We start from the raw sequence: 25,281 nt of genomic DNA, 5'->3' as shown, positions 1-25,281 counted from the left end.
CACCTGGGTAGACTCTAATAGTTTCTTATGGGAATTAGCTTTATCATAAACACATTTTTAAAGTCCAAAGTATTTTTAAATCATTTAAAAAATAATTTATGTTACTTTTTCATTTTTCTTCTTTTAAACTATGACCTGTCATCAAAATAAAGCAAAATATAAAAAAAAAATTAAGAGAATTAGGACATTATACAGATGGTAACTAAGTGAATGAATCAGCATACCTCTGTTTGATGTAGCAGCCAATTACATTATTACACTTCATAGGATAAACCTTGTTAACAAATCATGCACATTGTTCCCTTGTTTCTATTCAGAGGATCACACGTTTAGACTATATTCTTTGATAAGGGTTTCCATTTGCAGCCTCAGAACATAGAATTGTACTTCTCTTCTGTTCACTTCTGTCCCCTCCCTGATGCTATTTCGATGCTAAGTCATTTGTGCTTGGCCAAGATTAAGTATGTTGAATGAAATTTTATTCTTTCTATCCAATACAGTTCTTAGTGCAAAGATAAAATAAAAGTAAAATGTGGAAAATAGAAAACAATAGGCATTTTGAGATGCTATTCTGATTCATAGTGTTTAAATTCATTTTATTCTAATACACAAAAAACCCCACATTTTTGTAATGTTTTCTCAGTATCTGAAACCCTATCCTATTTTGCAAATGTTCTAAATTCCTTCTTCATTTATGTGAATATTATTTGCAGACTAATTTAATTTTAAACCTGAAGCCCTACACTTTTTTTTGTCCAAGTAGTCTATATAATATCTTTATTAATTTAGATATTAGTTTAGAAAGTAGACAGTGACTTCAGGCCATTTTTTTTTAAATAGATTTTTAGAGAGAGAGGAAGGGAGAGGGAGAGGGAGATAGAAGCATCATGTGAGAGCCATACATTGATCGGCTGCCTCTTGCACGAACCGTACTGGGGATTGATGGGGATTGAGCCCACAACTTGGGCATGTTCCCTGACTGGGAATCAAACCTGAAACACTTCAATGACTGGATGATGCCGAACCAACTGAGCCACACGCACCAGGGCATCTTTATTAATGTTTGTATTACATTTGCTTAGGGTGCTTTATCAAGCTTTAGTCTTAGTCTTCTAACGAATGAAGATTGCTTTCAATGCTCAGAGCATTGATTTTAGCTCTGAGCTTGTTTTATTGTCTGTAGGTTGGCATTCTGTTTGTTGCCTTTTAGAAGCACTGTTTTAACCAATGGATTAATTTGGTTATGCATGAATATTTGAATTTAATAATAAATATTCTGCCAATGCAATGCAGTAAATGTCAATATAATTTTATCTCTCAAAAGATAATAGCTAAAGCCCTGGCTGGATGGTTCAATTAGTTGGAGCATTTGTAAAAGTTCATGTAGGTATAGAATTCACATTTATAACTTTTCCCTATGTAAAATTTCAATCAAATGTTTTGAATTAGACTTTTTTTTAATCTCTATTAAACATCTAAGCTCGACCTACTTTTTATATGAAATTCTAAAATTCCCTCACCACTTCTTTAAAACACATCTGTTTTTTTATGAAGGCTAAACTCATGCCTCTTCATTCACTTCAATGACCATATTCTTACAGTTTAAATTTTAAAAAAGTTTCAAAATCATATTGAAATTATAAATGAAGTTATAAAAATGTGCAACTTGTTCAACGTGACTGTGTATGAGGAGACTAGAGGCCCGGTGCACAAAATTGTGCATGGGTGTGGTCCCTAGGCCTGGCCGATGCTCAAAGCGTGAGCATCTGGCATGCAAGGGCAGGTGACCTCTGGGTCCTGGGCAGCACCTGGGCCCCCAGACCCCACGCATCCCCCTTCATCCAGCTGACCTCTGGGTCCTGGGCAGCACCTGGGCCCCCAGACCCCACGCATCCCCCTTCATCCAGCTGACCTCTGGGTCCTGGGCAGCACCTGGGCCCCCAGACCCCACGCACCCCCCTTCATCCAGCTGACCTCTGGGTCCTGGGCAGCACCTGGGCCCCCAGACCCCACGCACCCCCCTTCATCCAGCTGACCTCTGGGTCCTGGGAAGCACCTGGGCCCCCAGACCCTAACGCACCCCCCTTCACCTGAGTCATGGTGAGCACGGCCAGATGCCGTGGCCCAGGGTGCAGCATGGGTCTCTGGGCTGCCCAGCAGCACTGCACGGAAGCCTCACAGACTGGCTCCTGCGCGAACCCGTGGAGAGCCCAACTGGCCCCTGTGGTCCCAGCAGCTGCGGCCCAGCTCACCTGGAAGAGGCCACGCAGGTGTGGGGAGGGCTCCTCACAGCTGCCCGGCACCTGAGCGTGGGGTCTTCCCCACACGTGAGCCCTGGTGTCCTGGGGGAGGGTAGCAAGTGAAGTGAGAGCAAGCTTGGTGGACCACCATCCTGTCACCCCCGTTCCCCAGGTATCTGGCTAGAGGTCGAAGCCCCCTACCTGGGTGCATGGGAGGTTGGTCATTGCCACCTACCCCCAGTTTCCCGTCCCAGCCCGGGGCCCAGCCCTGATCAGGAGATCCGGGACTGTCGGCTGCTGGTCGCCATCTGCGAGGCAATCGGATGGGGCCAGGCCCCCTGCCCAGATCCCTCAACACCTGGGAGCCGGGTGGGGCAATCGGGCCCTTGTTCTCACTTGCTTTGGCCTGGCACCACCTGCTCACCTTTCCACCATCCCGCTGTGGTCCTGGTCTTGTTGGGGCCCATCAGGGCTGGCAGTGCCTCCCCTGCCGCCTGCTGCCAGTGCTGCATCACTGACACCTGCCATGTTCCGCACTGCCCCCTGGTGGTCAGAGCATGTCATAGAGAGTGGTAAAACTGGTCTCCCAGTTGAACTCCTGGTCAAATGACTGCCCAAGGGGACAATTTGCATATTAGGCTTTTATTATATAGGATGTGGAATTCTTTAAAGGTGTATTAAAAATTCAGACAATTATTAAAAAGGGCCATTATTTTCTAAATACAACAACAATGGTCCTCCTGCTACACAGATAATGTAGACAGTTCTAGTAATCTAGTGGATGAATACTTAGCCGATACTTAAATTTTTTTCAACTCTATTCTTTTGTTCATCTCTCTCTCTCTTTTGTTCTTTATTTCTTTCAAAATATAAGAACTAGAATCAGATTCATGTTAGATATTTTGGCAAGAATTCATCATGGGTGGTTTGTGTATTTCCATCAGAAGATACGTATTAGCTACTTGTCTTGTTATTTTATTAGTGGCTGTTGATTATCATTGCCTAAATTCAGACTTTCATTGGAGATTTGAAAAACATTATTTTTATATATTTTTTCTTTATTAGCTGCAGTATTTCCATAGAGAAAAACATCTCCCTGATAATTATTTGGTTATGTGTGATATAGTTGTCAAGATGTGTCCGACAAGTTTATTTTCTTTTATTTTCCAGTTTTCAAATGGCAAAGTAAATCTAGATATCTCTTAAAAGTGAAGAATGGACATTTTAAAATATTTTTATATCTTGATAAACTAAAGGAATTTGACATCTTATGTTTTAATATATTGCAGTGGTTATTCTTGTTAATGCTCTCATTTTTCCACTTTTGACTTGTGGAAGACTTTTCAAGGAGTTTATGATGTAACTCTAGCAGTCTTTGGAGTCCTTGCTTTCACATGGGGCAACATATTCTGCATCTTTCCTAGGTTTACTAATTGTTAACATTTTGTGACTTTTGTTTTATCTATCTATCTATCTATCTATCTATCTATCTACCTATCTATCATCTATCTATCTATCCATCCATCCATCTATCTGTATTAATATGTATGGATATATACACTATTAATATTATTTTGCTAAAACATTTGAGAGTAAATTTCAGAAATAATAACCTTTTTAAATCTAAGTACTTCAACATACATCTCCAAACCAGTATTTCCAAATCAAATTTAGGGTTTCCGGGTTATTTTATTTTGTTTTGTTTTTCCCCCCCAAAAAAATATCTTAAATCTTACATCTGTGGAGTCTGTCTCCTACATGGAAACTTTGTTCTCAATAACAACAAAAAGATCATTCATTTGCATTTACTTATTTCTTTTGATGGCAAGCGTTTTTAATTTTATTTTTGCCATATTTATTATTCTTATTTTACTTATTAAGGATTGATCAAAGCAATGGAAAATTTTCAAAGGTAGTAACCTTTACAAATATATACATTTTATCATTTTCTAACATCTGACCTCTTTCTATCTCCTATAGTTCAAATCTTATTTCTGTAATTTCATGTCAATTACTTCTAGTGAATAGCAGAACTGGTTGAGATTAACGTTACTAAAACAGCATTTAATTGGTAATTCCTTGCTCAGCCTTAGAGAAAATGTGTTTTTCTCATCTGGTGGATCTGATGCTAATGTCTCTGCCCTTTTGTGAATTAAGGCCGTGCTTCTTAAACTCGGTATATACACATATCATCTTGAAATCTTGTTAAAATGCAGGTTCTCATTTAGTAGGTCTGTGTGGGGCCTGAGTGTTCTGCATCTCTAACAAAGTCCTAGGAGATGCTGATGATGCTGGCCCCTGCATCACACTTTTTGAGTGGCAAGAGTTTAGGGTTTGCTGGGTTAAGTGATTTTTTTTTTTCCAGATGATAGATGTGCTACATTTCTTCTCTTTGTCATCTTGTAATTTAGAGTTTTATAGATGTCTAGGTAGGTATATGAAGATGTAGCAGTACTCACATTGAGGTGGCTATTTTCCCTGGGTTCCATTTTCTCTGTTTTCCTCATTCTCTTTATTGATGCTCTCTCTAGGGTGTCATTGGTAAAGAGGACCTCTGTGGAGTGGCTATCTGCTGGCTTAGTGTATGTTCTGTTTTACTGGTCTACTTTCTTTACCTTAACCATGTTTGACGGTACTCATAGTGACTCCACATCTAGTAAAGTGACAGTCACCAGCATTTTCCATAATGATGGCATTATTGGGTTGCTTTCCTGGAGCCATCTTTGAATTTACCTTTCTCATGCTTATTGTGTTACTGGTGCTTTTGGCAATTTGGGGTGGTTAATGCCTATGATGGTTGTCATCTGCTACATTTTTACTGCCTTGAACTAGCAGCATCTGTAACATTAGCTGCTGCTGTACCTAACCCCCTTCAACAACATCAAATTCCACAGTCTCTTTGCCTCCTAAGTTACGTCCTGATTTACCTACTTTACTGCAGTCTTCTGGACAACAAGAACTTGCACTGTGTTATTCATTTGATTATACCTTAAATATGTTTTACGGAAGATGCTACTTGAAGATGTCATGAGTTTGAGGTCATTGAACTGTAGCTTCCTCTGCAACTCACTTCTGCCTGTGGTGCATTTTCTGAAATCGGGGGAGACCCAGTGGTAAGTGGCACGCAGGTACCTTTCTCACTGCTCAGCCACTGCTGCAGTGACTACAGCCTGCTGCCAGGCCTGCCACTCTTTTCTATGGGAACATGGACCAGGCCAGTGGTGTGATCTGCTCAGGGCTTTCTTAAACTCACTCTTTATTCCCAGGACCAGTCAGACTCACCTTAGTTCTCTTATCCAAAAAAGTAAAGAAAATCTATTTAAAGCACATAATATAAAACAAATGCACAAAATAGTTGCCAAAACATTTTAAAATATAAAAATGTTTATGAATTCAGACCGTGTTAACTAGGTAGCAAGGTAAGTTGCTTGCTACCTAGTTAACACTATGCTAATCAAAATGGTCAAAAAATGAATCATGCTTTGCAGAGTAAGGCTGGCGTTAGCACTGTCCATTACTAATGAGACTCCCTAGACATGCGAAAGTAAGTTAATAAAGACAAAGATGATTATGATTTGCATCTCTTGGGAGATTTTATTTTCTGCTAAGAGCCTATCATTCAACAAGTCTATCTCAAATGGCAATAGGATATATATGATATATGTATATATTTTTAATATTTATATTGTAATATAATATATAAATATATTTATGTATTTAAAGTATGTGTATGTTATGTATATACATATATTTTATATGTATTAAAATATAAATATTTAATGCATATTATTATACATATATTATAATAGAAATATATATTTTAAACATATAAATATATGGCATATTTTTAAGAAATATCTTTCACCAGTGTCATATTTATTATTTAATACATATTTATTTAATAAACATATATTATACATTTGTATATATTGTATTTTTAAATATATAAATATATAATATATTTTTGTTAAGAAATACCTTTCTAAAGTGCAATATTTTACAATATTGTCCCAAATGCAGTTGTCTCTCATGTCATAAAGTTTCACATGTCTAGGAAGATGGTTGGGGACATTATTAGGTGAACCACAAGGAGTATGACACTTGTACTCATGATTTGGAAGTGCTTATGCTTGAAAGTGCTCTACTTTCTTCTCATTTTTAACTGTGTGTGCTTTGTGCTATTTAACATTGTCCACATGCACATGGAAGTGGAACAAAAGAGGGAAAATAGATATAAGTGAATGGAAAGTTTATATGTGGATATTAAGAAATTTCTAAGAGTTCTTAGATATATTCATTTCCATGTTCTCTTATGACCTTGGGATATAAGATCATGTATGGTGAATGGGATGCCAATAGGTTCCAGAGAAACATGTAAGATAATGCATATTCACTTTTGTCTATACAGAGAGAGGCTACATAAACAATTTGGGGCATTAAACATACTGGAGCTTGCTCGGTAATAATTGCAGACACAATTGCTATAGAAACATCTGATATGTGAAAATACTTTCAACGATAAGGTCTCAGCTTCCCCTGTAGTAATGTTCATTCTGTAGTAACAGGATTTGGGGACGCTCCAGTGTTTGTGATAAAGGTATGTTTAAAAGTTGAAAATAAATCATCAATGCAATGGTTTAAAAAGTAGAAGTTCAGACCTAGGTAGTACTCAATGATAGAGGTGGTTTCAAAAATGATTAAAAGAGTGTTCCTTTAAAGGTGCCTATAGCTATAAGATCTCTATGAGCTGAATGTTCATGTTGCTAAGCTCATGTTCCTGCCATCAAAAAAATATGATAGAAAAAAGAAATGTCTAAAAGTGATAATAGGAAAATACATTTTTTTTTTCTTCAGAAGAATCTTTTTTTTAGAGATGTTCCTTTCTGATCATGAATGATGCTGCTTTCAATAAAAGCACCCGCTGCAGTCTTCCAAGCTTTTGCCTCTGTAGTATTCTAGCCTAACAGTTGAGAACAGCTCTGGATCCGTTCCTTGCCCTGTTAAATTCACAACAGCAGCTAAAGGGCCTTAGGCCAGTTTTTGTACTTGGTACTTCCTTAGCTTACAGGGTGGTTTCCGCTGCCATCTGATAACTATTCAACTTGCTGCTCTGTTTACTAATTCTTCCAAGGTCATTATGCTGCTTATTTTGCCATAAGTGACATGGATAAACTTTATTTTATCTCTTTCAGCTTCATTACATTTAATCTCCTCTGAATTATAATAGACTCATACTTATCCAAGATCTGGCAATATTCTTCATGTGGTTTTTTTTTGTTGGTTTGTTTGTTCATGGAGGAAGTTGAGGGGGACAAGTTCAGTTCGAAGGAATTTGGGGAAAGGAGAAATGTTCATTGTCTTTCTGCATTATTGTGTTAGCCTTTAAGCTAAGCCCCGTGGTTTCAGCAATCTCTTTTTTTCGTTTTGTCCATCAGAGTAATCTTTGGACACAAGCAGTATGCACACTTGACCATGGTAGTCCCCAGCTAAACAAATGAACAAACAAACACAGAATGTTTTAATGTATCTCTATTGCCAATGAAAGGAGTCCATAATATTCAGACTCCCTGTTCTATTGTTTCTACCTTTTTTCTTACCACTCCTTCCTAAACTCCTCCCTTTGACAATGTACAACTGTTATCTCCGAATACATTTTATATTTCACTTTACTCTGCAATTGTTCATTCTGCCCCAATTTGCACGAATGTCATTTTGTCACCAGAGTAATTAGGATACCCCTTTCCTCAGTGGATGCTGGGGGTGAAGTCCTTACAATATCTTGAGAAAAATAATTTTCTGAGATTCACACAGGAGGATGAGTAATTTTTATTTGTGTGGAATCTCAAGTCCCATTTCCCTTAATCCAGTCCTGGAAGAAGTGTACCTGGGGTTTCCATAGAACTAAAAGCAAAGCCAGGGTCCAGAGTTTCCGTTCCATGTTGCAGCTGGGTTCGGTTCAGCATCAGGGTAGTTGCAACCCATCAGTCCCTCGTGTGTGGGACCCACTTGGCTGTGGACCGTGTGGGCAAATGCAGGGGAGCCAAGAGAGCTCCCTCCCTGCCACAAGAGTCCCAGGAGAGCCCAGAGTACAAGATGAACCAAGAGTGAACTCCTTTGTTCAGGGAATTAAGTAGCATCTCAAATTTCATGCTCTTGCAGTGGCCACGCCTATTCTGGCCAACAACCTGTTCACAGGTGTGACTGACAACAGCACCTTTGCTAGTCCCCCCAGCTTTACTGGGCATGTGTTTATCGCCCCTCTATTGGACCCCCATGGAGTGTAAAGTTGTAGCTTCCTGGCAAAGATGCCCGAATGACATGCCTATAATATTTGGCTTTCCCTTTGTTCTTTTCAAGTTATTTATAACTAGATTAATTACAATGGTATCATTTCATATCTTCACAATACACACCACACACACACACACACACAGTCACAGATTAGCAAACTATGGCTTTGTCCTTGAATCAGTCAGGCAAATTAATCTTTCTGTCACATGCAGTTATATTTATTAAACTATTTGATTATAATTGGTACTGTATTTAGTGCATGTTTTTACATTTTTCCATCCAGTAGATTAGTGATTTTTGAGGACAGAAACTGGCTTAGTAATGAGTGTATTTCAGAAACATAAGAATTATTTTGTTTGAAGAATTAGGGAAATATTGCTAGTATGTTCTTTTTTACTAAAAGTACGATCAGCAAAATTCTTTTTCTGCCTTTTTGCAAATGTCAGATAGACTTCTATGATCATAGTTATTAATAATGAAAATGCTCTTCTCTTTTACTTGGTAACTGTTTTGCAATTCAGTGTTCATTTTACCTTTTTGAAAAACGTACTTCTAGAAAGTATGATAGTCAACTATTAGTCTTATTCTTATTTTGAAAGTTATTTTTCAGAATCAGAGACAATAATATAAAGCTGCTCTTTTTCATTTCTCCCATGTTTTGCATGATAAAAAAGAATAAATAACTCACAGATATGTGAAAAGAGTTAAATACTTTTTAAAAGTATTATGACATGGATGTCAGGTGAGTTCGAGATCCAGTATTTCAATGCTCCTGGGCAGTTTAATTTTATAGACATAAATTTGTACATTTTGAAAATTTTAGAAGTTGCTTGATAAAATGACATACAAATGGGAGACTGAAGACATGGACACATTTCAAGTGGCTAACTAGAGAGCCAAGCCTTACATTCTCCAAATACTCATTATTCCCAAACTTGCAAGTAAATTAGTGAATCACAATGATGCATGAGTGGAAAAGAATAATACTGGGACAGCCACCAAAGCTTTCTTTGTAAGGGGGGTTGGGGGGCGTTGAGACTAAACAGCCTTGTGTAGTAGCACTGACAACATCAGAATCCCCTTTTCTTTGTCACTTCTAAGCATATTTCTTGTAGTGTGGTTTGGCTCCAGTCCTCCTCTAGTTGTTAGTACTTTGAATAAGGTCCAGGCTTTTTAGCTCCAGGGAAGCTGGTTGTGGCACTGAAATTGCACGTTCATTTAAGCAGTGCTAATTGCAGCCACAGTCCCTGGTTCATAGACCTTGGAGATTAATGATTGAAAGACCTTTTAGATCATCTCTTCCATCTGATTATGGCAACACAGGTTTATTTTTTATATTATGTCCCAGAGTATTCTCCTGCCTGGTTAATTGTAAGTGACTGAAATAATGGGGCTTTTACCATTTCCCTTGGGAGAGAGTAGTGTAGCCTAATACACTTAGGATACCGGTCTGAAGATCAGCCTAGATTTTCTTTTTACTTCATTCCATGCCATTACTCCTAGTTATACACCCTTGGGTCTACCCTAAACAATGTCTTCCCTTCTCTATTCAGTACAACAAACTTCCTGGCTACCATCTTACAAAGAACTCCAAAATAGTTTTATTTGCATTTATGAAGAAGGATATGGTCTTGGTTAACAGTAAAGCAAAAATGTAACGTTTGTTATTTTTTGAATCATTATTGTTCAAAAGGAGGCAAGTAAAGAATTTAAAAAATACATTTAAAAGCAACCCTAAATAACGTGACTGCTTGCATTATATATGTGTGTTCCATTCATCAGCTTTAAATGTAAATTAAAGCTAAAATTTTGTCAAAATATATTCCATAGCCTTTCAATTTATTACTTCTATTCAGATTATCAACTCCTTGAAATCTTGACAGTGGAATCTGTTTATGGACTCAATTTTTCTTCTCAATTGTAGTGTTTACTTGTTCTTTTAAGTGCGAACCTGCTATCTTTATTTATTCATTTAAAATATTCTAGCCCTAACTGGTTTGGCTCAGTGGATAGAGCGTCAGCCTGCGGACTGAAAGGTCCCAGGTTCGATTCCGGTCAAGGGCATGTACCTTAGTTGAGGGCACATCCCCAGTAGGAGGTGTGCAGGAGGCAGCTGATCGATGTTTCTCTCTCATTGATGATTCTAACTCTCTATCCCTCTCCCTTCCTCTCTGTAAAAAATCAATAAAATATATTTAAAAAAATATTCTAGACTACCCTGGCCAGTGTGGCTCAGGTGGTTGGACATCGGTTATCCCATGTACCAAAAGCCTGCTGGTTCAATTGCCACATTCCCAGGTTTCCAACTTGATCCCCAGTGAGGATGTCCAGGAGGCAGCCAATTGATATTTCATTCTCACATTGATGTTTTTCTTTCTCTTTCTCTAAAAATCAATAAAAAATATTTTAAAGGGAAAATAAAATATGCTAGACCATGTTTTTTATAAATATGATCTTTCTTATTGTGTTATGTAAATGGAGTACATCTGATTTTATATTATAAAGTAGTCCATAGTATACCATAACATTTAGATTTATTATTGAGGGGAAAATGTTTATCTCTATTTATAAATGACAAATAATGAATAGAAAGCATTATTACTATAAATGATATACAATAAAAGGAAAATATTGTTGCTTTTATTGCAGATTTATTAGCAGAGTTGATAGATTTCTAGGGTTTGGAAAATGGCATATTTTAAAATCTTGCAACAATTTATCCTTATGTGTTTTTTCTAAGGCACTGATTCTAAATGAAAGAGTTATGAACTAGTTACACACTACTCACATTGTAATAGGCAATAAGAATAAGAATCATTATTTTTGCAACATAAACTTATTTAAAATAATATAGTTCATAAGAGTAAGTTACTCACCCATGTTAAGTAAAATAAATGGTCCTGCTCACCAAAATGAGGCAATAGAAGCAATTTATTATAATAAGACTTCTCGTGGGAATTTAGCTTAGAGAATTTCAATATATTTCAACCATAGATAATTTTCTTAAAATAATTTCAAAGAATCATTTGTAATTTCTATTCCCAAATTATGTAAGCAAGGAAAAAACTCACGAATAATTAACTTTAAGTAAGTTTCCAAATGTTCTGCAGTTGTTTTCAAATTCAATGAGATGTCATTCTGACTCTTTAAGAATAGACCCAGCAGTTTAACTCGGAGATGAAACATTATTTTTCATGTTTATCAAGATTGTGTTTTGTTGTTCAACACAAACAGTCTTCTGTTTCACATTGTATTTTCATAATTTTTTAGTGACCTTAGGTGAGGATCAAATTAGAACATCTTCACTGGAATGTTAAGACATATTTTAAAATAGGCTACTACATACAGAGTTAAGAATTCCCACATTCTCTCCTACTTACCAGTTTGGGTCGGGGAAAATCTGAGATTCTCATGATTGGTTTCAATAGAATTTTAGTTTGTATTTGTTACTTAAATAAGCCTATTTATCTCACTTAAAATATTATGACAAGACATACACTAAAACCTATAGTTTATGTTTAGAAGATCATAAATTTATTTCATTTAATTAAAAGATTAAAATGTACAGCACTCTTGTTGATAAGAAGGAGAAATAAAAGCATTCCCTCTTGTATGCACTTTTTAAAATATTGTGTAGGGACTCCAAGCTTTATTTGATATATTGAGGAACTCAGTTGATGTTGAAAAGTTTGTCTTTACAATATCACTGATACCTTTGGATAGTATTTTCATGATGTCTTTAATAGAAAGTGAGTCATAATAAAGAGTTTTAGTATAGAAAGACAAGAAGAGGAGGGAAGAGCTTAGCAATCAGATGCAAAAAGAGGCACAGGACAGAGGATGTGTGACTAGTGATATGACCTTTCAGAAGTAAAAAAGGGTATTTATGAAATGCCAAGTGGTTTGACAAAGTCACTGAACCACTGAAGTTTATAGAGATACTAGAGGCCCGGTACAAGAAATTCGTGCCGGGTCGGGGTTGACCCTCAGCCCAGCCTTCACCCTATTCAATCTGGGACCCCTCTCACAATCCAGGACTGCTGGCTCCCAACTGCTTGCCTGCTTGCCCCTAACCGCTTCTACCTGCCAGCCTCATCACCCCCTAACCACTCCCCTGACAGCCTGATTGATGCCTAACTACCCCGCTGCCAGCCTGTTTGCCCCTAACTGCCCTCCCCTGCAGGCCTGGTCACCCCTAACTGCCCTCCCCAGCAGGCTTGATCGACCCCAACTGCCCTCCCCTGTTGGCCATCTTGTGGTGGCCATCTTGTGTCCACATGGGGGCAGGATCTTTGACCACATGGGGGCAGCCATCTTGTGTGTTGGAATGATGGTCAATCTGCATATTACTCTATTATTAGATAGGATAGAGGCCTGGTGCACAGGTAGGGGCCAGCTTGTTTGCCCTGAAGGGTGTCCTGGATCAGGGTGGGAGTTCCCTTGGGGTGTGGGGCAGCCTGGGTGAGGGGCCTGTGGTGGTTTGCAGGCTGACCACGCCCCCCGGCCACCCAAGCAGAGGCCCTGGTATCTGGGATTTATTTATCTTCTACAATTGAAACTTTGTAGCCTGCTCGCTCTGTGGCGGCAGTCATTTCTGTTGGGATTTATGTATCTTCTATAATTGAAACTTTGTAGCCTTAAGCAGAGGCCAAAGCAGGCCATGGCTTCAGAAGCTTGGCTTCCTCCATCGCTGCGGGCAACCCTAGCCTCCTGCTCTCTCCAGCTTTGTGGCTGCTGCCACTTCTGTTTGGATTTATTTATCTTCTATAATTGAAACTTTGTAGCATTGAGTGGAGGCCTGGGCCAGCAAGGGCAGGTGGAAAGCTTGGCTTCCTCCATTGCCAGGGAAACCCAAGCGTCCCTCCTGCTCTCTGTGGCTGCATCCATCTTGGTTAGGTTTATTTGCATATTCCCTCCTGATTGGTTGGTGGGCTTGGCTTGTGTGTGTAGCGGAGGTACGGTCAATTTGCATACTACTCTTTTATTAGATAGGACTAGAGGTCCAGTGCACGAAGTTGTAAACCAGTGGGGTCCCTCGGCCTGGCCTGTGGGATCGGGCCGAAACCAGCTCTCTGACATCCCCCAAGAGGTCCTGGATAGCGAGAGGGCACAGGCCAGGCCGAGGGACCCCACTGGTGCATGATTGGGGCCAGAGAGGGATGTGGGAGGTTGGGCAGCCTGGGAGGGACCACGGGAGGGCTCCACAGCCAGATCCCAGCAATAAGCTAACCTACCAGTCTGAGCGTCTGGCCCAGGGGTAGGCAAACTTTTTGACTTGAGGGCCACAATGGGTTCTTAAACTGGACCGGAGGGCCGGAACAAAAGCATGGATGGAGTGTTTGTGTGAACTAATATAAATTCAAAGTAAAGGAGCAGAGGGGAGAGCAAGAGAACCGGATAGAACAGCCGGATCCGGCCTGTGGGCCGTAGTTTGCCCAAGGCTGGTCTGGCCCCTGGTGGTCAGTGCATGTCATAGTGAGTGGTTGAGCGGCCTTAGCATATCATTAGCATATTACGCTTTGATTGGTTGCATGGCTGACCGGACGACCAGAGATTTAGCATATTAGGCTTTTATTTTATAGGATATATGCATATATTTTTCTCTACTTTAAAATGTAAATCAGTTATTCAATGTAAATATATAACCATTTTACTTATTCATTCTCTCAAAAATATTTTTAAGTTGTTCTACTGTTTCAAGTTAAGTTTTTGTAAGTTTTAATATTTGAACAGATATTTCTAAGGGTTTTTACCCTCCTGGGATGGAATGTTCTAGACTCAGACCTATGTTGATAATTGACCAGTCTGGGATTACTGGCCACATCAGGATCCCATGGTGATAGGGCCCAGCTTTAAAAGCCACCTGGAGTCACTGCCTGCAGATCCCAATCTTATTTAAATACAAATCTCTTCTATCCCTAATTTTTTTAAAAATGTAAAGAATAATTTCTTGTTAAAGGCAGAAACCTGCAAATAACTGTGTGGCTAAAGTACTTTACATAATTCCAAAATTATAAAATTGCCAAGAGCATTGTGGAGGTAATACTCTTGTAGTAAAATAATAAAACTATTTTCCCAACGAACTGTTTCTATATTTGATATTTAGAGGTCATAGTAGTGCGTGTCTTAAATAGTCAGAGGACAGGATTAAAATGAATTTGAATGACTCTGGACATGGCTAGAAAGTGCTGCACTTTTAAGACCCAAAGGATATGAATCACTTTTTTAGTGCATGTTACATATATTTCATATTCAATTGTTGGTGTTTCCTGGGGAGATCATCGATAACCACAGAATATAAGCTTAAACTCTCCAGAAGTCCATTCAGGGGGAAAAAACAACATCACAAAATAAAATAGTTTGTAGAATGCTCTTGAATCTATTTATTTATCTAGCTCCATGGCTGCACAAATACTGACCTCTATATTTAGGTGCCATAAGAAATAAGACAAGAAGCAAGGTCTTCAGAGACTCATTAAAATCATTAGAAAAATGCTTCTAGCAGCTCCTTTCAAAACAGCAGAAATAAATAACCTTTGTCCCTGAGACGTGGATTCACCCTGATTCTGCAGCCCCATTTCCAGATGATGTATTACAGTCATTATAGTCACCTCTGTAGGACACTGTGTACACAAAGTATGAGAGCCTCACCTTTCAGTTCAAGGTATCTCCTGATTTATGAATCATTTGTCCTTGTCAGATTCTTCAAGGTGAAAGAATAAACTTTAAATATGAACCACTTCTAGGCATCACAAAATCTAGGGAAAGAAAATATTTTATCTTGCTTTCTCTTGCCACAAGGTAAATAAATAAATAAATAAATACTACAAGAGAAAATACAGTAAATGATAAAATGCCTTAAAAATAAATAGTACTTGTTTTATTTTTTTAGATTACTATTTAATAGAGACATCCCATGAAATCAAAGGGCTCAAAATCTGCTATTTGCAGGAAGTTGCACTTAATAATAAAGAAAAATGTGCTAGAGATTTTTATCAGAAAGGACTATAACATTCTGTGTCAGTGGTAGAAAAAGCTGAGGAAATGTCATATTTATTTCTTTATTGAAGTTAATATTATCTGTGTGACTTAAGTGAGTTTATAAATGTTTGAAATGGATGGATATTATTAGACATTTTTCTTTGAGGAATTCTGAAAAATTCTAGCAGAACTAAATATGGAATTTTGGATTGCATTTACATATACTTACATATACAATATAAAATATGGTTACATTTTAAGAACTAATTGCTAACTAAATTTTTATTGTAAATATTTTACTCAACCATCTAGTTGTCATTGAGGGAAACTGTGACTAAATTAGCTCAGGTCTTTCTGTCTCAGAACAGTAATTCTAAAGTAACACCTAGAGATATTATTGCCAGCTTTTTATTATTCTCATCAATCCCCTTTTCTTTGTTTTGTATAACTTGTTGCAGTAAATGATATTAACATAATGCACTTGTTTCTCCAGATTGTCATTTAAGTTGTCCATCACAAAGAATGGAAATGTTTTAAGTCAGTGTCCAGCAAGAAACCAAAAGAATACTAAGTAATTCAATAAAGGCAATTTAAGAAAGGGTTTTAGCCTGACCAATGTTGTTCAATGGGTAGAGCGTCGGCCTGCACACCAGAGTCATGGGTTCCATTCCTGGTCAAGGGCACTTACCTGGGTTGCAGGTTCTATCCAGGCCTGCAGAAGGCAACTGGTTGGTATGTCTCTCTCACATCGTTGTTTCTCTTTCTCTCTCTCTCCCCACTCCCTCCCTTCCACTCTCTAAAAATCAATGTGAAAAAATATCATTGGGTGAGGTTTAAAATAACAGGAATGTAAATTTTATATGCATAGAAACGGAGAAGTGCAAATAGTAGACAGTGAGGCAACCAGGGATTAGCAAACACAGAAAGCAGCGGTCTTTCTGAGGGACGGAAGGACAAATGAAGGAGATAAGGTGGCCTGAGCTCAGGCTCTCTGGTCAGTCAGCAGAAGCACAGGGAAGATCTGGGAGGAGCTGGAACTATGGATAAGAAAAAGCCACCACTCAAGATGCTACAAATGTGGAGAGAAAAAGAGGTAGAACTAATCTGCTTTCTCACCCAGCCCTGCACACTCCAATCTCTCGCCAGTGTCTGTCAATGGTAGAAGCTTAGTCCATTGACAAATAAAATAGGAAAACCTACATTGTAGGATTCAGCCACTAATGGAGCAGGGAGAAGAAAGAGAAATACTAGTCGGTGTGAGAGCAGTCAGAAAAACGCCAGGAACCAGAGTAAATTCTAGGACTATTTACTAACCACATGGCAGATTAATTTAACAGCCAGCAGGGAGACTATATTTCCAGAAAACTCCCTTAACAAAACAGGCAATATGTATACCATGTCATTGAATTCTGATTGTGAATCAAAAGTTAATCTCACTACTGTGAAAACTTAGGGATGATTCTATCAAAAGTCATATTTAAAGCAGGCTTTGCCATTAAATTGATCAGTATCAGTAAAACGCACATATGCACACTAACATACACATACACACATACACACAATCACACTTCTTAATTGTGTCCATCCGCTGTTGCTTTAGATAGGACTTCTAAGAACAATAATTATGTTTACAAAGTATCATTAGGATTTGTTACTTTGAGGAACTTTTGCATTTCCCTGAAAAAGTACAGCTACTCTTTTTTCAGAAGTATTCACCCTGGCAGGGTTGGCAGAGGAAAGTCTACATAGGGGAAATAATTTGGACTAAATAGTTATAAGCTGCCTTATTAATCTAGGATTCTTTAAGTGAGAGGGTGTACAATATTGGTAATAGCTCTGTCACACAACATTAACCTTATTTCCTCAATATTTTTTTAGACTGTCATATAATTTACTTTCAATGTATATTCTATTTTATCAGTTCTAAAAGAATAAATTAAAAGTGAGCTACAATATGAAAATCATAATTGGAAATTATAACAAAACTGAATATAGATATAAGTAATATATAGTAAGGCTATATATTGGTCTATATAACATTAGATTCGCATAGATATTTCATTAAATATGGAGCAATGGTTAAATAAAATAATAATTAATTTCCATGCTCTTATTCTTCAAATAAAATTTGGTATGAGGCCAGGTTACTCAAGATTCCCCATAATGATTCCTTTTCAGAATTGTGTATCACACATATTTTGCATCTCAGATCTATTGTTTTTCCAGGCTTCCAGGAGGCTCAGAGCTATATTTGAGATGTTTGTGGTAAATATGTTTGGCTTATTTGTGGATGTAATACTAGAAGTCTTCTTGACATTGTGTATGTTTTAATCCTTGTTTTAATGTGTTTTGCTATATACTTTAAGTATTTAAATTTAGATGTATACTTATATAAGGCATAATAATTATATAAGGCATATCATGAGTGCATCTAAGATTGTCAGTACTGAGCATTTCATAAGAAGCACTCACACAATATGTTAGTCCTCTACCAGCTTCCTCTTCCGTGCCTCTCACTTTGTACCGTGTGCTTCATCCATTTTTGTGATATTCTGTGCCCCTCACTACAACACTGGTATGCTATCCCTGTCTTTTTATAAAAGGAAGAAGAAAATTTTTTACTAATTTTAGAATGATACACATTAAAATTATAAAAACAAAACTAACTGATATTTGGGCTAATACCAACAATAATAGTTGGATTGTTTTTCTTTTGATGGAGATTGCAGTGCTTTCCTTCTCTTCACACTAAAGAGTATGATGGCACAAACCAGATAAAAGGTGCCTTTTAGTCCTAGTTGGTTCGGCTCAGTGGATAGTGTGTTGGCCTACAGACTGAAGGGTCTCGGGTTTGATTCTGATCAAGGGCAGGACCTAGGTTGCAGGCTTGATCCCTGGGCCTGGCCAGAGTGCATGTGGGAGACAACTAATTGATGTGTCTTTCTCACATTGTTGTTTCTCTCTGTGTGTCTCTTCCACTCCCTAAAAAACAATGGAAAAATATCCTGGGGTAAGGATAAACAACAACAGGTGCTTTTGCATATCAAACCTGTCAAAAACAGAGATGTATTTTAATTTGCTGCCATTGCTGTCAACTCAGATTTGCGTTCTTGTCTAAGAGCATCTATTTTCTGCAAAGTGTTTAACCTCAACCTAATCTATAGCATACACTCCTCTTTCAAATACCCTTAAACTAAGTTCTCTGAAATCTATACTAATAAAGGCATAATATGCTAATTAGACAGGACAGCTGAACGACCTTCTGGATGCCATTCCAGACAAAGCCATGGCAACAGGGGCCAAGCGAGAGGTGGTTAGGAGTGATCAGGCAGGCAGGCGAACAGTTAGAGGCGATCAGGCAGGCAGAGTGATTAGGGGCAATGAGGCAGGCAGATAGAGGCAGTTAGGGGCGATGAGGCAGCAGGCAGAGGTGGTTAAGGGCGATCAGTCAGGCAGGTGAGCAGTTAGGAGCCAGCGGTCCCAGATTGCGAGAGGGATGTCCGACTGCCAGTTTAGGCCCAGGCCTCTAGTAGTTCTATAAGTTCACCAATGCAAGTTCACTTGCATTTTACTTTGAGAGTAAATATGCCTGTTTGGATGAGGAAGAAGCTGACACAATCTGTGCTAAACAAGCTTGCTTGGGTTCCAATAGCACAACAGGAGGCTATTGGAAATGCCCCACCCCATTGCTGTGCAGAATAATTAAGCTGAGATTGCTTTGAATTCTTTTATAATTATCCCTCTCCCCATGCAGTTGGGCTTGAGAAGTTAATTACAACCATTTTCATGCCTATAATGCAGAAATGATCTCTGTTATGTACAGATTTGACAAGTCATTAGAAGAATGTTAGATGATGGAGCCTGGCTATATATATCCCCTCCCTTGACAGTTACAGACTGCCTATGAGACATTTGTTAATGTCTTTTAGAAAATATTTCAATAATTTCTGCATGGGAAACACAGGAGAGAAACAGGTGAAACTATTCAAACACTGGAGTTTCACAACAAAGATAATTAACATAAGGCTAGAAGTCTTTCCAGATCGTCATAGGTGTTATTACTGAATGTATAGCAATTTGCTCTTTTGAAACAGCTATATTTGGTCTACTCAAAATGCAAGAAAATGTGTCTTAACAACTTCCTTCTCCCTATAAAGTTGCATTACAATTTACTGTAAGAATACCTACTTTCAGAAATGAGAACAAATTCCCTAAAATCCTCTGAAATTTCTACTGCAAAAATGCAGATGAAGTTTAATAAGTACTTTTAAGTATAAAGCTACATTGTTTCAGGATAAAAGAAATGAATAGTTTTAATGTATTTTCCCTTGCTAGTATGACACTATAGTTAAACAATGTTTTTGGATTTTTTTTGGAATACTATATCTCTGTGTATGAATTTATACAGCATATGTAGATTGGAAATCAAACAGAATGGATTAAACTTAAAATGCAGCTCACCGATTTATATAGTTGTAAATGGCAATATTACTGCAGTAAAATTATCAATTTTTAAAAGCTGTCTTCCTAGACTCTAGAAATTGCATTGCCAGTATTTATATACCCCTCCCCTAAAACCAAGAATTAATACCATACTTGTGGTTTTTCATGGTCCTTACTTTATTTACTTTCTTCCTTCTGAAAAGTTGACTTAACTTCCAGTCTTGTAGATATATCAGAATTCTCTTTAATTATAAATAGTATGTCAACCTGCTGCTTCTTCCTAAGCAAAACCTCAACTATACAGATGTGTCTGGGAAAGAAAATTTCACATTTTAAACTTTTGACCAGAGTTATTAGGGTTACTTTGAAGTGCTCATGGTGTTCATTTAGTTTTGTCATAAATGAATATAGAGAAGTGGGTCATCGCCACTCAAAATACAGCACTCATACATTTTGAAGACTGTATTTAGGCCGCACATGAATGCCTTCTCATCCAACCAGTGTTACTCCGCTTTCAAAATTGACTCATAAGTCATTTAAAAAAAAAAAAAAAAACCTGGATGATATCTCACATCCACAATGCCCAATATATCTCAGATTCACAAAGACCTACCAAGTGAACCACATTTCTAACAAAACTGTAATGATCAGCTGTCTAAAACACTTGGGCAATGAACTGCTTTGTATGTGTGTATACTTTAATAAAACTGGGGTGCTGAATCTAAAAAGACCAAGTGGAAGGTAGTGGTTATACAATAACAGAAACAAGAATCAGCTGATGACATTGTGGCAATAGCAACAGTTCAAAACAGAGAAAATGAAAAAACATGAAGTAAGCCTTGCTCCATAGCATTTCTGGCAAGCATCTGTCACCAGGTCTCTCTGATTAGGAGCATGAACTGTGAGTAGAGTAGGACCGGGTCTGCAAGATGGATGCACCTTGGCTCTCTGCTCCACTGTTTGAAATCTTGACCCTCTCCACCCACACCCCCCATTTGAGTCATTCTTGCTTATCCTTAAGATGTAGTCTCTCTTTGCCAGTGAGTAGCATTATTTTTAGACTACTTCCTGCTGCCCAAAGAAGTATAGGGACCCAGAAGTTTCTTTTCATTTTTATATTTCTTTTGTTGTCTCCTCCGAACTAATGGCACTGTTGACAATACAAAACTCTTTTTAAAAAGCTGAAGATTTCCCATGAATCTTACTCAGTTTTGCATCATTAGACAAAAGCCATACACACAACTGACTCCAAGACTTTCTGCTCTCTACTTTGGGCCCTCAATCAAACAACTGGGGACCGAGGTCCATGTGATTTTTAGAAGCACTTGAATTTGGAACAGAATGTCTAGGAGGCATTGCCTTAAGTCCTTCTGCTATATTAAAAGAGTCTTGCAGCTCTCTACTATGGATATAATCCTTACCCTCAATTTCATTGCTGCCCTAAGCAATTTCTTACCTTGAGAACATTTTGCCAGCATAATCTTTACCCTGAAGTTCATTGCTGCCCTGAGGCAGTTTCTTACTTTGAACATTTTGCCAACTGGTAAAGTTGAAAAGAGAAATAGTTTTGTTTTCCAGCCAAGCAAGTCCTTAGGTAGAAATATTTCTCTAAATTTTCCTTGAAACAGGACGATTCCTTGTTCAGTACATTTCTCTCCTCCCAAATTGTAAAAGAGGCATTTGGCACTGTCTACATTCTGCCTGGAATTCTCCATAGCCATTTCCACAAGACCGTTAGGTATATTTTCAAATTGCCCGCATTACCTTAGGCAAGTGTTACCTGCCACTTTATAACACGTGTCACGGTTTCTGTGTTCAGTACTTTCCTCACTGATTTTTAAGCTTCCAACTAGAGTGCCCTTGATGCTTGCAGGCTTTTTTTTTTTTTTTTTTTTTTTTTTTTTCCTTCTAGTTGAAACCAGTTCGAAATATTTTAGGTTTGATACAATTTTTTAAGAAAAGGCACAATTTATAACATAGCCATGGAGAACTAAAGCACTTCACCCTGTGGCTTTCATTCACATGGCCTGGAGCAAAAAATACTAATACATTTTTGTTGTTGAAAGAATACCATTTGCCTTAATTTTTCTAGATAGTAATTTAATTTTTGCCAGCAACTCTCCAGCCTCTGACTAGTACTGACTTGTGAATGCTTTCGGTTACTTTCAGAAGCAATCTTAATTTTTTTCTTCAAAACCTTTCTCAAAACATAGGTTACAGAAGAGGGTAAAAGAAAATAACTATAAACACGTTATGTTTAGACTATGCACATGTAAAAACAGTATATCTATAAATTTCCATATATACGTTCCCATTATATTTGACAGGTTATTATTTGGAAATAAAGCATGTTTCATTGCTTATTTAAATGAGGATTATTTTATATGTTGAGCCTATTCTATAACAAAGCAGTAGATGAGGCAGAAGATTGGCCTGGCCATTCTTGAGAGTTTCTACTGTTAACACATTAAATTCTAGGAATCCATGTCTAACTACAGATTTCCACCCTTCCCTCAGTTTCTGAAACTGTTACCATTATTCCATGAAACATTTTAGCTTAGCCTACGAACACCAACATGATATTAATTTCCTCCCTGTCATCATTAGACATCACAACTGATTATTTCAAACTTTATTGCCCCAATCCTCTGATTATCCTCTTCTTCTTCTTTTTTTTTTGTGATGGAATTTTAAGAAAGCCCAACTTCTAGCATTATAATTTAATTATTGGTGTTTTTAAGACTTTTAAAATATTCAATGTATCACAGTAAAATGATAGCTACTTCTTAATATTATTTCTTCCCTTTTGTTCTTCCATTTATTTATGACTTAAATTTTAAATTAAGGAGTTTTTAATTCAAACACTATTTGAGATCCACACCAAAATTTCTAGTCTCTAGCTAAAGACCTGTATTTTTAATGCTATGTCAAGCCCAACACCAAAAAGAAAGAATGAAAATCTTTTCTCAGTAAATGATGATAGCCTTCATTTTATAGTCTCTTCCAAGTGGCTCTATTATTGCAGTCATCCAAGTTCAAACCCTTGGAATCCTCTTTGAATTTAAAACCAAACTCCTTCTAATATTGATTCCACATCAATTTAAGCCTTACCAAATCCTTTAAGTAATATTTTTAATTTTTATTCAATAATAAAGATTATAACTACCATTATTATTTTATTAAATGAATATAGGCTCATAATTAAAAGATACATAGACAACAGAAGCACATAATAATATAAATGCTTCAAGCCAGCTATATGGTAATAAATATTGATGATTCTTACAGGTATATTCTTTTATAATATTTCTACATACATACTTGCTTATGTATTTACTAGAGGCCCGTTGCATGATATTTGTTCAAGAATAGGCCTTCCTTCCCCTGGCTTCACTCCCCGCCGCCAGGAGCCGGAAGTCGCGGCTCCCCGGCTGCTCGGGAGCTGGCAAGTCCTTGCTTCTGACCGAAGCACTGCTCCTGTAGCTCCCTCCATGCCCACCTCCTCCTCATAGCAGACATCCTGCCCCTCCCGGCAGCTCTGTGCCTGCATATGCAAATTTGGGTTAATTTGTATACTCACTCTGATTGGCTGTCAGCGTAGCGCAGGTAAGGTCAATTTACATGTTTGTTTATTATTAGGTAAGATATTACACATGCATCTGTACAATCTTATGTATATATACATCCTATCTAATAAAAGTATAATATGCAAATTAACCATCACTCCACTACACCCACAAGCCATGCCCACCAGCCAATCAGGAGTGAGTATGCAAATTAACCCAACCAAAATGGCTGTGGCCACGGAGCGAGCAGGAGGCTTGGCTCCGCTCAAGGCTACAAAGTTTCAATTATAAAAGATAAATAAATCCCAGATATCAGGGCCTCTGCTTGGGTTGCCGGGGGGTGTGGCCAGCCTGCAAACCACCACAAGACCCTTGCCTAGGCCACCCCATGCCACAAGGAAACCCCCACCCTGATCTGGGACACCCTTTAGGGCAAACCAGCTGGCCCCCACCTGTGCACCAGGCCACTATCCTAGCTAATAAAAGAGTAATATGAAAATTGACCATCACTCCAACACACAAGATGGCTGCCCCCATGTGGTCAAGATGGCTGCCCCCATGTGGACACAAGATGGCCACCACAAGATGGCCGGCAGGAGAGGGCAGTTGGGAGGGACCAGGCCTGCAAGGGAGGGCAGTTGGGGGCAATCAAGCCTGCAGGGGAGGGCAGTTAGGTGCAAACAGGCTGGCAGGGGAGCAGTTAGGCATCAATCAATCTGGCAGGGGAGTGGTTACGGGGTGATCAGGCTGGCAGGCAGAAGTGATTAGGGGCGATCAGGAAGGCAGGCAGGCGAGCACTTGGGAGCCAGCAGTTCTGGATTGTGAGAGCAATGTCTGACTGCCCTTTTTGGCCTGATCCTACTGGGATTGGGCCTAAACAGGCAGTCAGACATCCCTCGAGGGGTCCCAGATTGGAGAGGGTGCAGGGTGGGCTGGGGGACACACCACCCATGCACGAATTTTGTGCACCAGGCCTCTAGTATATTTATAAAAGTAGGAGTGTACTATGACACCATTCTACAATTTCTTCTTTATACTTAATATATGGTATTCATGATTTAGTTTTGCTGCATTTCCCAAAGTTGCTATGGCATAATTTAGCCCCTAATTGTTAATATCTCAATAGTTATAGTTTTTCTTATACACAGTGATCAACCAAGACCTTAGTAGAGACATTTTTGAGAACATATGTATTTCTCTATATTAAAATCCTAAACAATACAGCTGATGTGTATATTTAAAAGTGAATGAATAACAACAATACAATCATAGTAGGGAACTTTAATACACCACTGACATCACTGGATAAATCCTCTAGACAAAAAATTAGCAAAGAAACAGCAATCCTAAATGACTCACTAGATTAGATGGACCTAATTGACCTCTTCAGAACATTTCACCCCAAAGCCATGGAATATATGTTCTTCTCAAGTGCACATGGGACATTTTCAAAAATAGACCACACACTGGGTCACAAGCAAAGTCTCCCCAAATTCAAGAAGATTGAAATCATATCAAGTATTTTCTCAGACCACAATGGCATAATATTAGAAATAAACTACAATAAAAACAATCCAAAAAATTCAAACACTTGGAAGCTGAATAGCATGCTATTGGGTTACCAAAGAGATCAAAGAAGAAATTAAAAACATCCTGGAAGCTAATGACAATAAAAACACAACAATCCAAAATCTATGGGACACAATGAAAGCAGTCCTGAGAAGGAAGTTTATAGCTCTACAGGCCTACCTCAAAAAACA

This window comes from Plecotus auritus, assembly GCF_963455305.1.
Source record: "Plecotus auritus genome assembly, chromosome: 1".
Lineage (NCBI taxonomy): Eukaryota > Metazoa > Chordata > Mammalia > Chiroptera > Vespertilionidae > Plecotus > Plecotus auritus.
Note: the sequence above shows the minus strand (reverse complement) of the source record.